Source organism: Haliotis rubra, unplaced genomic scaffold (genome assembly GCF_003918875.1).
Source record: "Haliotis rubra isolate DU_JTF1 unplaced genomic scaffold, ASM391887v1 Scf66, whole genome shotgun sequence".
NCBI classification, from domain to species: Eukaryota; Metazoa; Mollusca; class Gastropoda; order Lepetellida; family Haliotidae; genus Haliotis; species Haliotis rubra.
This window is the reverse complement of record NW_025767368.1, coordinates 323642-333274: the sequence shown is the minus strand read 5'-3', so window position 1 is coordinate 333274 and position 9633 is coordinate 323642. Positions and strand designations below refer to the sequence as shown.

At 41.3% G+C, this 9633-nt stretch overlaps 3 long non-coding RNA genes across 4 annotated transcripts in view; all 3 read left to right on the top strand.

Moving 5' to 3' along the window:
• Positions 1-870: 870 nt before the first annotated feature.
• On the top strand, positions 871-2351 carry LOC124257391. Its single transcript, XR_006893256.1, has 3 exons — positions 871-975; positions 1477-1615; positions 2271-2351. It is a non-coding gene; the product is annotated as an uncharacterized LOC124257391 (long non-coding RNA).
• A 2751-nt stretch (positions 2352-5102) lies between these two features.
• The window catches only part of LOC124257435, a 38366-nt gene continuing 33835 nt past the window's right edge, over positions 5103-9633 (top strand). The window contains exon 1 of one of the 2 annotated variants that reach the window (XR_006893273.1): positions 5103-5117. This is a non-coding gene — a long non-coding RNA (uncharacterized LOC124257435). Of the gene's footprint in view, positions 5118-5141; positions 5157-9633 lie in introns of those variants that run through there. The other variant, XR_006893272.1, reaches the window with a different exon arrangement.
• Positions 5431-7067, top strand: LOC124257436. Its single transcript, XR_006893274.1, has 3 exons — positions 5431-5604; positions 6196-6334; positions 6987-7067. It is a non-coding gene; the product is annotated as an uncharacterized LOC124257436 (long non-coding RNA).

The following is a 9633-nucleotide window of genomic DNA, read 5'->3' as shown; positions in this document are numbered from 1 at the left end:
GTGATACGATGACATGTGTCAACCAATGCAACCAGCCGGTCCTGTTAGTCGCCTCTTACGACAAACATGGGTTACTGAAGATCAATTCTTCGCGGTTCAGAATTCGGTGGAGATCTTTGACAGCCCAGCGCAATATAAGGGGACGCGCAGAACAAGCTGCAAGTAGTCTATGATGGGACAGTTGCAGTGTGTGACCTGGCAGATTATCCGCATCATCTGTGTCAGATTGTGAATCGATGGTCCTGCTGTTATCCATGTTTCTGAGTCCGTCATCACTTTCAGTGAGACAGTTGGAACAGTGCTGATTTCGACATGAAGCCCATATTTATATATATAGTAAAACACAAGCACGCGAGGAGATAGTGAAGAACTGTAATTTGTGTAATTGTGTGTGAAGAGATAAGGTCTTGTGATCTGTGGGAACAGCTGTCTGTTTGTGAGCAGTGGTCAGGGAACGGCAAAATGTTGACGTCACGAACTGTGTCAAAGTAAACCAGGCAAAGTGGCCAGCATAGTGTGAATGCAATGTGCGAAATAGTTTCGTGGAATATAGCATGTTTGTAGTGTTCAGTGATAGCTTGTTATGTTAGGTTAAAACGTTTTAAATATTGTTCACGTAATTCAGCTTCATGACAGCAGAATGGGAGTTTGTGAAAGTTGTACATGTATGTGAGGACGAATGCAAATATCCTGTAATCTTGCGTCGTAGAGAGATTGTGTGGTTGACAAAAAACACTAACTTGGTTGTGGCGAACTGTTCCAACAGATGTCTTGTTTTATATAGAGTAGCAGGGTTCAAACTGGCGTCTCCGTTAAAAACACAACTTCTGATTATCTTGCATTATCACTGCATTCCCACACGTCACGTCAACTATATAAGCCCCGGTTGCTGTCCAAGACGCTATACCCACTAAACAGACAACATGAAGTATCTCGCTCTTCTCCTGGTCATTGCAGTCTTCACCCTCAACGCTGGTAAGCAGCTCCGAGAAAAGTGATAAATTGGTGTCAATTGGGTGTATCGCTTGATTGAAGCAGCTTGGAATGTTAATGCGCGCTCTCTCTCTCTCTCTGTGGTGTTGAGTGCGTCCCCTGCGACCGAGCGACCTAAGTGAATAACCACTCCGGTTGTATGTATATCAAAGTTTCCTTTATTCCTTTTACAATTTATTTATATCTAATACAAGTTTGTATTTATTCTGTATTAGTGTCAATGTTACCGGTCGTGTGTTAAAGAATATTCTTAGGATAAACAGCTGCAATATAAACTGCATTCATCTCAGTCATCTTAGCTTTAAGTTTTCAGAAAAAAAGAAAGAAGTCTGTAATCAGACATTCGCTTATGTTCATAAGAAAGAAATATCTGGCCGTATTCGCTAAAGGGTTAACTGTCTGCCTGGAGTGCTCTGAGATCTGATCCTGTAATCTATTCTTATTAAAATGACAACTTTAACGCCGTCCCTGAATGTTCACCAGGCGAGGTGAGTGGCCAGCAGTGTGCGGGCTCCTGTAAGAACGAGGCACATGGTGGACACGACTTCTGCGTTGCTGAGTGTGCTTCCTGCGCACATGGAGCCCACTGTGACCATCACAATGACGTCTGTATCTGCCCAAAGTGAGGTTTCATACTGGTCACCTAGTACCCTCTCGGCCACGCTTCTGTTCCCCTGTTGCCTCTATTGTGTGAAGCCTTTGTCTGGTTCCCCGTCCTGATATTGCCAACAGACGCGTAAAACCATTTTCCCGGACTCTCTCTCTCTCTCTCTAATCGCTTGTCTCAATTCCCCTCAATGTTCTGTTTGCTCTTCCCCATTTCCCCCTCTCTGTCTTCCCATTTCTTTTGCTTTCTCCTATGTCCCTCCCCTACCATGTAAGGGGGCGGTGGGATAGCTTAGTGGTTAAAGCGTTCGCTCGTCACGCCAAAGACCCGGTTTCGTGTCCCCACATGGGTACAATGCGTGAATCCAAATACTTTTCTGGTGTCCCCCACCGTGATATTGTTGGAATATTGCTAAAAGCGGCGTAAAACCAAACCCACTCACTCACTATCCTGCACTTTTGTATCTACATCACATGCCACGTTCCAATGTGCTGGTATATTGTATGTATATTCCATTAACATCAAGTGTATATACTATTATATCTACATAATACCTCTATATACTGTATATACACAATATCCTCCACGCGTACCGTTATATTAAGTCATACCCTGTACGTCACATGGACCAGAAAGGTATACTCACTAACTGTTTTTATTGTTATTTCAGCGCTTAGGGATGTTCTCCTGTACACGGTTTTGGATGTCTTCACATGAAGCAAATACTTAAATAAAATTGTGTCATATTTTATTCTGTCTTTTTATTTCAAGGATGTTTGTATTTTGCAAAGCTAATACAGTAGGGGATGGGGCGTGGGGTGGCGGTGGGGATGGGTGGGGGTTGGGGTTATCCAAAAGTTGTGAATCTTCTTCAGGATCACGTGAACAACATGTGCGATAACGGTTCAATGCCACAATGAAGCAGCACATGCCACTTTCGTCATTAATCAATACATGAGGTTTAAGAGTGGGACAGAAGTATAGGGCAATTTTTATAATTATTAGTATTATTTAACCAAAAAGCTACACAGAAATTACATCATTCATCATGATGAATGTTTTACATTGATTGATGAAATGGGGGAGGGAGTTTCCATGCCTGTTGTGTCCTTGACTACAAATGAGAGGCAATGATCATGATAATTTTGAAATCGTAAAATTGACCTCAGTACGGCAACATAGCATGGTACAGCTGTATGTCATAGCTTGTCATCGGTCATGTTGGGGAACCTCTTGTCATTGTTTATATATAACACCGTTGTACATAGTAACTGGCAAAATATACAAAGTATGTTTCATTTGTATATTGTACTGTACGTATTACTGATATAAAGTAATTGAAAAGATAGTTTGGATAATGTACTGTACAACTTCAAATAAATGTGTCACATGTTAACTAATGTGTTGGGATTTCTACCTCTGGAGCAAAGAGTAGTGTAAACCGCCTTTCACTTGTCTTCAACTTTAACTGGCCCTGCTTCATCAAGACAATCATTTTACTGTTTCTATTGTCTGTCAGTCTTATTCAGTTCCTTTTTGAAGCCAAACTGAAGCATTGAGAACTGAAGCAGATATATACCTGTCAAACACCTCAAACAGGACTACTATTCACTTTAGTTTTATGTGTTCTCAGCACAATTTTGTCTTAGCGGACAAGTGGGAAGTTTGAAGGCTGTTCTCTCATTCACTTACTCCAGCATTCTGACTGCAGGGGAATATATGCTCACAGTAGTATCAACTCGGGTAGCGTTGGTGCAGTATTACTGACTGGATATATTGATTGTAATATTTACACATTTCCATGCTGATTGATCCCTTAAGAGGCAAATGTTGGATATCATACATACAATACTTCGAACTGACAGCTTTGATTTAGCTAGAAATCGGGCAAATCAGTTTGGAATCCACTCATTCATTCACTCACTCTCTTGTTGAGAAAAAAAATTATATGACGTTATCAATTTAATTGATAACGTCGCAGACAGATTACATTCAGAGTACTATTTATCATAATAAACGATAACGCTAACTTTGATAATATACGGACTCCAGCGGTATGAGACTTTTGACTATAGTTTCATATGCCATGTGAACATTCGGATGCTTTCAGTGAAATGTTTTGGTAGGGATGATATTTCATGTTATCCATTCATTTTCCGTTTAATTTCAATTACATACGCACTCGAACTTCAGAATTGCGGACATTCTGCTCCCTGTAAACGAATGGTGTTAATACCGATCCTATGACGATCTTGTGCAGCATGGGGGTTCAGTTCAGTAACGCTTCTTTAGTCACTATCATAGAATTCCGTGGAGTGAGTGAGTTTAGTTTACGCCGCACTCAGCAATATTTCATCTATATGGCGGGATCTTGTACAGCATGGGGGTTCAGTTCAGTAAGGCTTCCTTAGTCACTATCATAGAATTCCGTGGAGTGAGTGAGTTTGGTTTACGCCGCACTCAGCAATATTCCAGCTATATGGCGGGATCTTGTACAGCATGGGGGTTCAGTTCAGTAACGCTTCCTTAGTCACTATCGTAGAATTCCGTGGAGTGAGTGAGTTTGGTTTACGCCGCACTCAGCAATATTCCAGCTATATGGCGGGATCTTGTACAGCATGGGGGTTCAGTTCAGTAACGCTTCCTTAGTCACTATCGTAGAATTCCGTGGAGTGAGTGAGTTTGGTTTACGCCGCACTCAGCAATATTCCAGCTATATGGCGGGATCTTGTACAGCATGGGGGTTCAGTTCAGTAACGCTTCCTTAGTCACTATCGTAGAATTCCGTGGAGTGAGTGAGTTTGGTTTACGCCGCACTCAGCAATATTCCAGCTATATGGCGGGATCTTGTACAGCATGGGGGTTCAGTTCAGTAACGCTTCCTTAGTCACTATCATAGCATTCCATGGAGTGAGTGAGTTTAGTTTACGCCGCACTCAGCAATATTTTATCTATATGGCGGCGGTCCGTAAATAATCGAGTCTGGACCAGACAATCCTGTGTTGAACACAATGAGCATCGATCTACGCACCTGTGATACGATGACATGTGTCAACCAATGCAACCAGCCGGTCCCGTTAGTCGCCTCTTACGACAAACATGGGTTACTGAAGATCAATTCTTCGCGGTTCAGAATTCGGTGGAGATTCTTGACAGCCCAGCGCAATATAAGGGGACGCGCAGAACAAGCTGCAAGTAGTCTATGATGGGACAGTTGCAGTGTGTGACCTGGCAGATTATCCGCATCATCTGTGTCAGATTGTGAATCGATGGTCCTGCTGTTATCCATGTTTGGCTGAGTCCGTCATCACTGTGAGACAGTTGGAACAGTGCTGATTTCGACATGAAGCAATATTTATATATATAGTAAAACACAAGCACGCGAGGAGATAGCGAAGAACTGTAATTGTGTAATTGTGTGTGAAGAGATAAGGTCTTGTGATCTGTGGGAACAGCTGTCTGTTTGTGAGCAGTGGTCAGGGAACGGCAAAATGTTGACGTCACGAACTGTGTCAAAGTAAACCAGGCAAAGTGGCCAGCATAGTGTGAATGCAATGTGCGAAATAGTTTCGTGGAATATAGCATGTTTGTAGTGTTCAGTGATAGCTTGTTATGTTAGGTTAAAACGTTTTAAATATTGTTCACGTAATTCAGCTTCATGACAGCAGAATGGGAGTTTGTGAAAGTTGTACACAGTATGTGAGACGAATGCAAATATCCTGTAATCTAGCGTCGTAGAGAGATTGTGTGGTTGACAAAAAACACTAACTTGGTTGTGGCGAACTGTTCCAACAGATGTCTTGTTGTATATAGAGTAGCAGGGTTCAAACTGGCGTCTCCGTTAAAAAACACAACTTCTGATTATCTTGCATTATGACTGCATTCCCACACGTCACGTCAACTATATAAGCCCCGGTTGCTGTCCAAGACGCTATACCCACTAACAGACAACATGAAGTATCTCGCTCTTCTCCTGGTCATTGCAGTCTTCACCCTCAACGCTGGTAAGCAGCTCCGAGAAAAGTGATAAATTGGTGTCAATTGGGTGTATCGCTGATTGAAGCAGCTTGGAATGTTAATGTCTCTCTCTCTCTCTCTCTCTCTCTGTGCTCTGTGTGCTTGAGTGCGTCCCTGCGACCGAGCGACCTAAGTGAATAACCACTCCGGTTGTATGTATATCAAAGTTTCCTTTATTCCTTTTTACAATTTATTTATATCTAATACAAGTTTGTATTTATTCTGTATTGGTGTCAATGTTACCGGTCGTGTGTTAAAAGAATACTTAGGATAAACAGCTGCAATATAAACTGCATTCATCTCAGTCATCTTAGCTTTAGTTTGGAAAGAAGTCTGTAATCAGCATAAGGTTTTCACATTGGAAATTACTTAAAAGCTTATTCGAAAAAGACAATAAAATATGATTGTTTTGGTATGAAATCATGTTTAAACCATTTCTCAACTGGACATTCGCTTATGTTCATAAGAAAGAAATATCTGGCCGTATTCGCTAAAGGGTTAACTGTCTCTGAGAGTGCTCATCTGTAATCTATTCTTATTAAATGACAACTTTAACGCCGTCCCTGAATGTTCACCAGGCGAGGTGAGTGGCCAGCAGTGTGCGGGCTCCTGTAAGAACGAGGCACATGGTGGACACGACTTCTGCGTTGCTGAGTGTGCTTCCTGCGCACATGGAGCCCACTGTGACCATCACAATGACGTCTGTACCTGCCCAAAGTGAGTTTCATACTGGTCACCTAGTAATTCTCGGCCACGCTTTCTGTTCCCCTGTTGCCTCAATGTGTGAAGCCTTTGTCTGGTTCCCCGTCCTGATATTGCCAACAGACGCGTAAAACCATTTTCCCGGATTCACTCTCTCTCTCTCTAATCGCTTGTCTCAATTCCCCCTCAATGTTCTGTTTGCTCTTCCACCCATTTCCCCCCTCTCTGTCTTCCCATTTCTTTGCTTTCTCCTATCCCCGTACCATGTAAGGGGCGGTGGGATAGCTTAGCGGTTAAAGCGTTCGCTCGTCACGCCAAAGACCCGGTTTCGTGTCCCCACATGGGTACAATGCGTGAATCCAAATACTTTTCTGGTGTCCCCCACCGTGATATTGTTGGAATATTGCTAAAAGCGGCGTAAAACCAAACCCACTCACTCACTGTCCTGCACTTTTGTATCTACATCACATGCCACGTTCCAATGTGCTGGTATATTGTATGTATATTCCATTAACATCAAGTGTATATACTATTATATCTACATAATACCTCTATATACAGTGTATATACACAATATCCTCCACGCGTACCGTTATATTAAGTCATACCCTGTACGTCACATGGACCAGAAAGGTATACTCACTAACTGTTTTTATTGTTATTTCAGCGCTTAGGGATGTTCTCCTGTACACGGTTTTGGATGTCTTCACATGAAGCAAATACTTAAATAAAATTGTGTCATATTTTATTCTGTCTTTTATTTCAAGGATGTTTGTATTTTGCAAAAGCTAATACAGTAGGGGATGGGGCGTGGGGTGGTGGTGGTGATGGGTGGGGTTGGGGTTATCCAAAAGTTGTGAATCTTCTTCAGGATCACGTGAACAACACGTGCGATAACGGTTCAATGCCACAATGAAGCAGCACATGCCACTTTCGTCATTAATCAATACATGAGGTTTAAGAGTGCGTTACCATCACGTGGGAAATATACAATGAAGTGACGTCACACTTCTATATTTAGTCTACTTTTACGAAGCCATTGGAATTATTTTCTCTGTCGACTGCACCTATTTTATCCAATGATATTTGATGGATGGGTAGTTGTTGTTAAAACAAATGACTGTTTACTGGATATTTTGTAAATATATAAGCTCTTCGAAAGTGTGTTGCTTGTTTACGTTGTCACGATATTTACAATCATACTACAGTCAGCTCTCGTTTATCCGATACTCATTAATCCGACAATCACGTTAATCCGACAAAAAATTACGGAACCATTTAAAACAGTGATAATTACTCTCGTTAATCCGACATTCTCGCGTTCCGACTCCGACACACCAATCTAGCAACTGATTATTGTAAATACATTGTAAAAACATTCGTTAATCCGACAATCAAAACAGCCGGTCGGATGATCCGACCGTACAAACAATCACACGTGAGTGGTAATTAGCGTGTGCCTTACTGGCTACTTGACACTGACGTCGGTGAACATCACACTTGTCAATTAGGAACACAGGATAATTATTTGAGACGATTTAATCAAGAAATAACAGTAGAGCGAGCTGTATAAAATGTTTACAACCGACACGAGTTTTCATCACAAGATGTTTGTCACGAGTACACCACCTGCTAAGCGACCCCTTGTAGAAGTTACGCCCATTGATCAAGAAAGAAATTTCCTTTTGAAGAAAGACAACCCCAGACAACACAACAAGAAGTCATCACTTTTGCAGAGCAGAAGTTTGATGTGAAGATTGGACGATCAACCGTATCTGACCTCCTGAAGCAGTCTGCTTAGTAAGCTGGTTCCCGGCTCTTTTTGCGCGCGCTAACGTTCGACAAAGCTAGTATATTGCGATATGCGAGACGGGGCCCTGCTTATCTGCTTAGTAAGCTGGGCCCCGTCTCGCATATCGGAATATACGAGCCGGTACAGGCCAAAGAGACGATGGCCGAGAAGGCCTACGAAAAGCCAACATAGGGCCCGTAAGTCTCGCGAGGCCCTACTTCCGCTTCTAGATTTCCGGTGACAAGCGCACTCTCCTACCCAGAGTTCCATGCGGCAAGCCAGCATAGTACCTCTGCCACAGGCCAGAAAAGTGTGACGATTCGTCACATCTTGCACCGTTCATTTAATATAATGTGCAGATTTGTTTTACTCTAGAATGAATTAGTTTTATTAAACATGTAACACTATTTCGATTTGCGTAGCGATCCTTTGTTTACATAGGTTGTACGGCTCCACGTGCTGTCATCGAAGCCGACGGAGAGCAAACGATGCAGCCAGTTTGATATCTAAATATGTACTGTCATAGACCTAACTGTCGCAGTTGTGGAAGAATATATATGTAACAATGTAAAACATTATGAAGAGAGCGCCGAAAAGCTTTCGTGGGTCCAGTCTCTTCTAATTATGAATATGCGCGTTTGATTACAAACAAGAGAAAAGTCCGGTCACGTGATATGCAAATTAGCCTGTGGCAGCGATGTTATGTTAAGTCATCGCTGTGCCGGAGTGTGTGACAAGCGAATACGCAAGAACCAGTTGTGGTGCCAAATTGCGCGACCGCCTAATATGACCTTACTAGACCGGACCAATTGTACTACCATGCTTGGCTGTCACAGCTGGTGACAGTCGTAATAATTGGATGATTTGGGGACGATAAGATCGAAAAATTATTATTCCTTCAAGGATTATCGGTTCCTTACTGACAACCGACAACCATGAGTCAATTCGAAAACATATGAGTACCTTTCTTTAGCTATAATATATTTTTGACAACCAGTGCAGTTCTATCGCTAAACGTGTTTCTTTTCAGTATCGCGGACAGTGTTTGTCACTAAACATATTTCGGGAATCAATGAAATGGTTAACGTAAAATGCATTTGAGTAATCTGTATTTATATTGAATTAATAAAACTATTAATTAATATACTGCTATTCAGTAAACAGCCATGTGCTACCAACTTTATCAAGCTGATGTTCTATTGATATTTGGCCACATTGACTCTGTCTCATTTCCCTTTTCAATTAAAGTATGTAATTCCAAATTAGAATATTTTTGTTTGTTTAATTTGTTATTTACTTTCTAAATTCATTTGTTATGCTGCAGCAATATTTCGTAACTATTCAAAATTAAAAACTATTTTTTACATATTCGATATATTTATATTTGTTAGGAACTATTTGAGATCAAATAGTTTATAACAAATATCAATATTGAAATGTAAAAAATAGTTTTTTAATTTGGAATAGTTACAAAATATTCAATAAAGACAATTGGCTTTATGCAATGTAAAATGCATGTGTA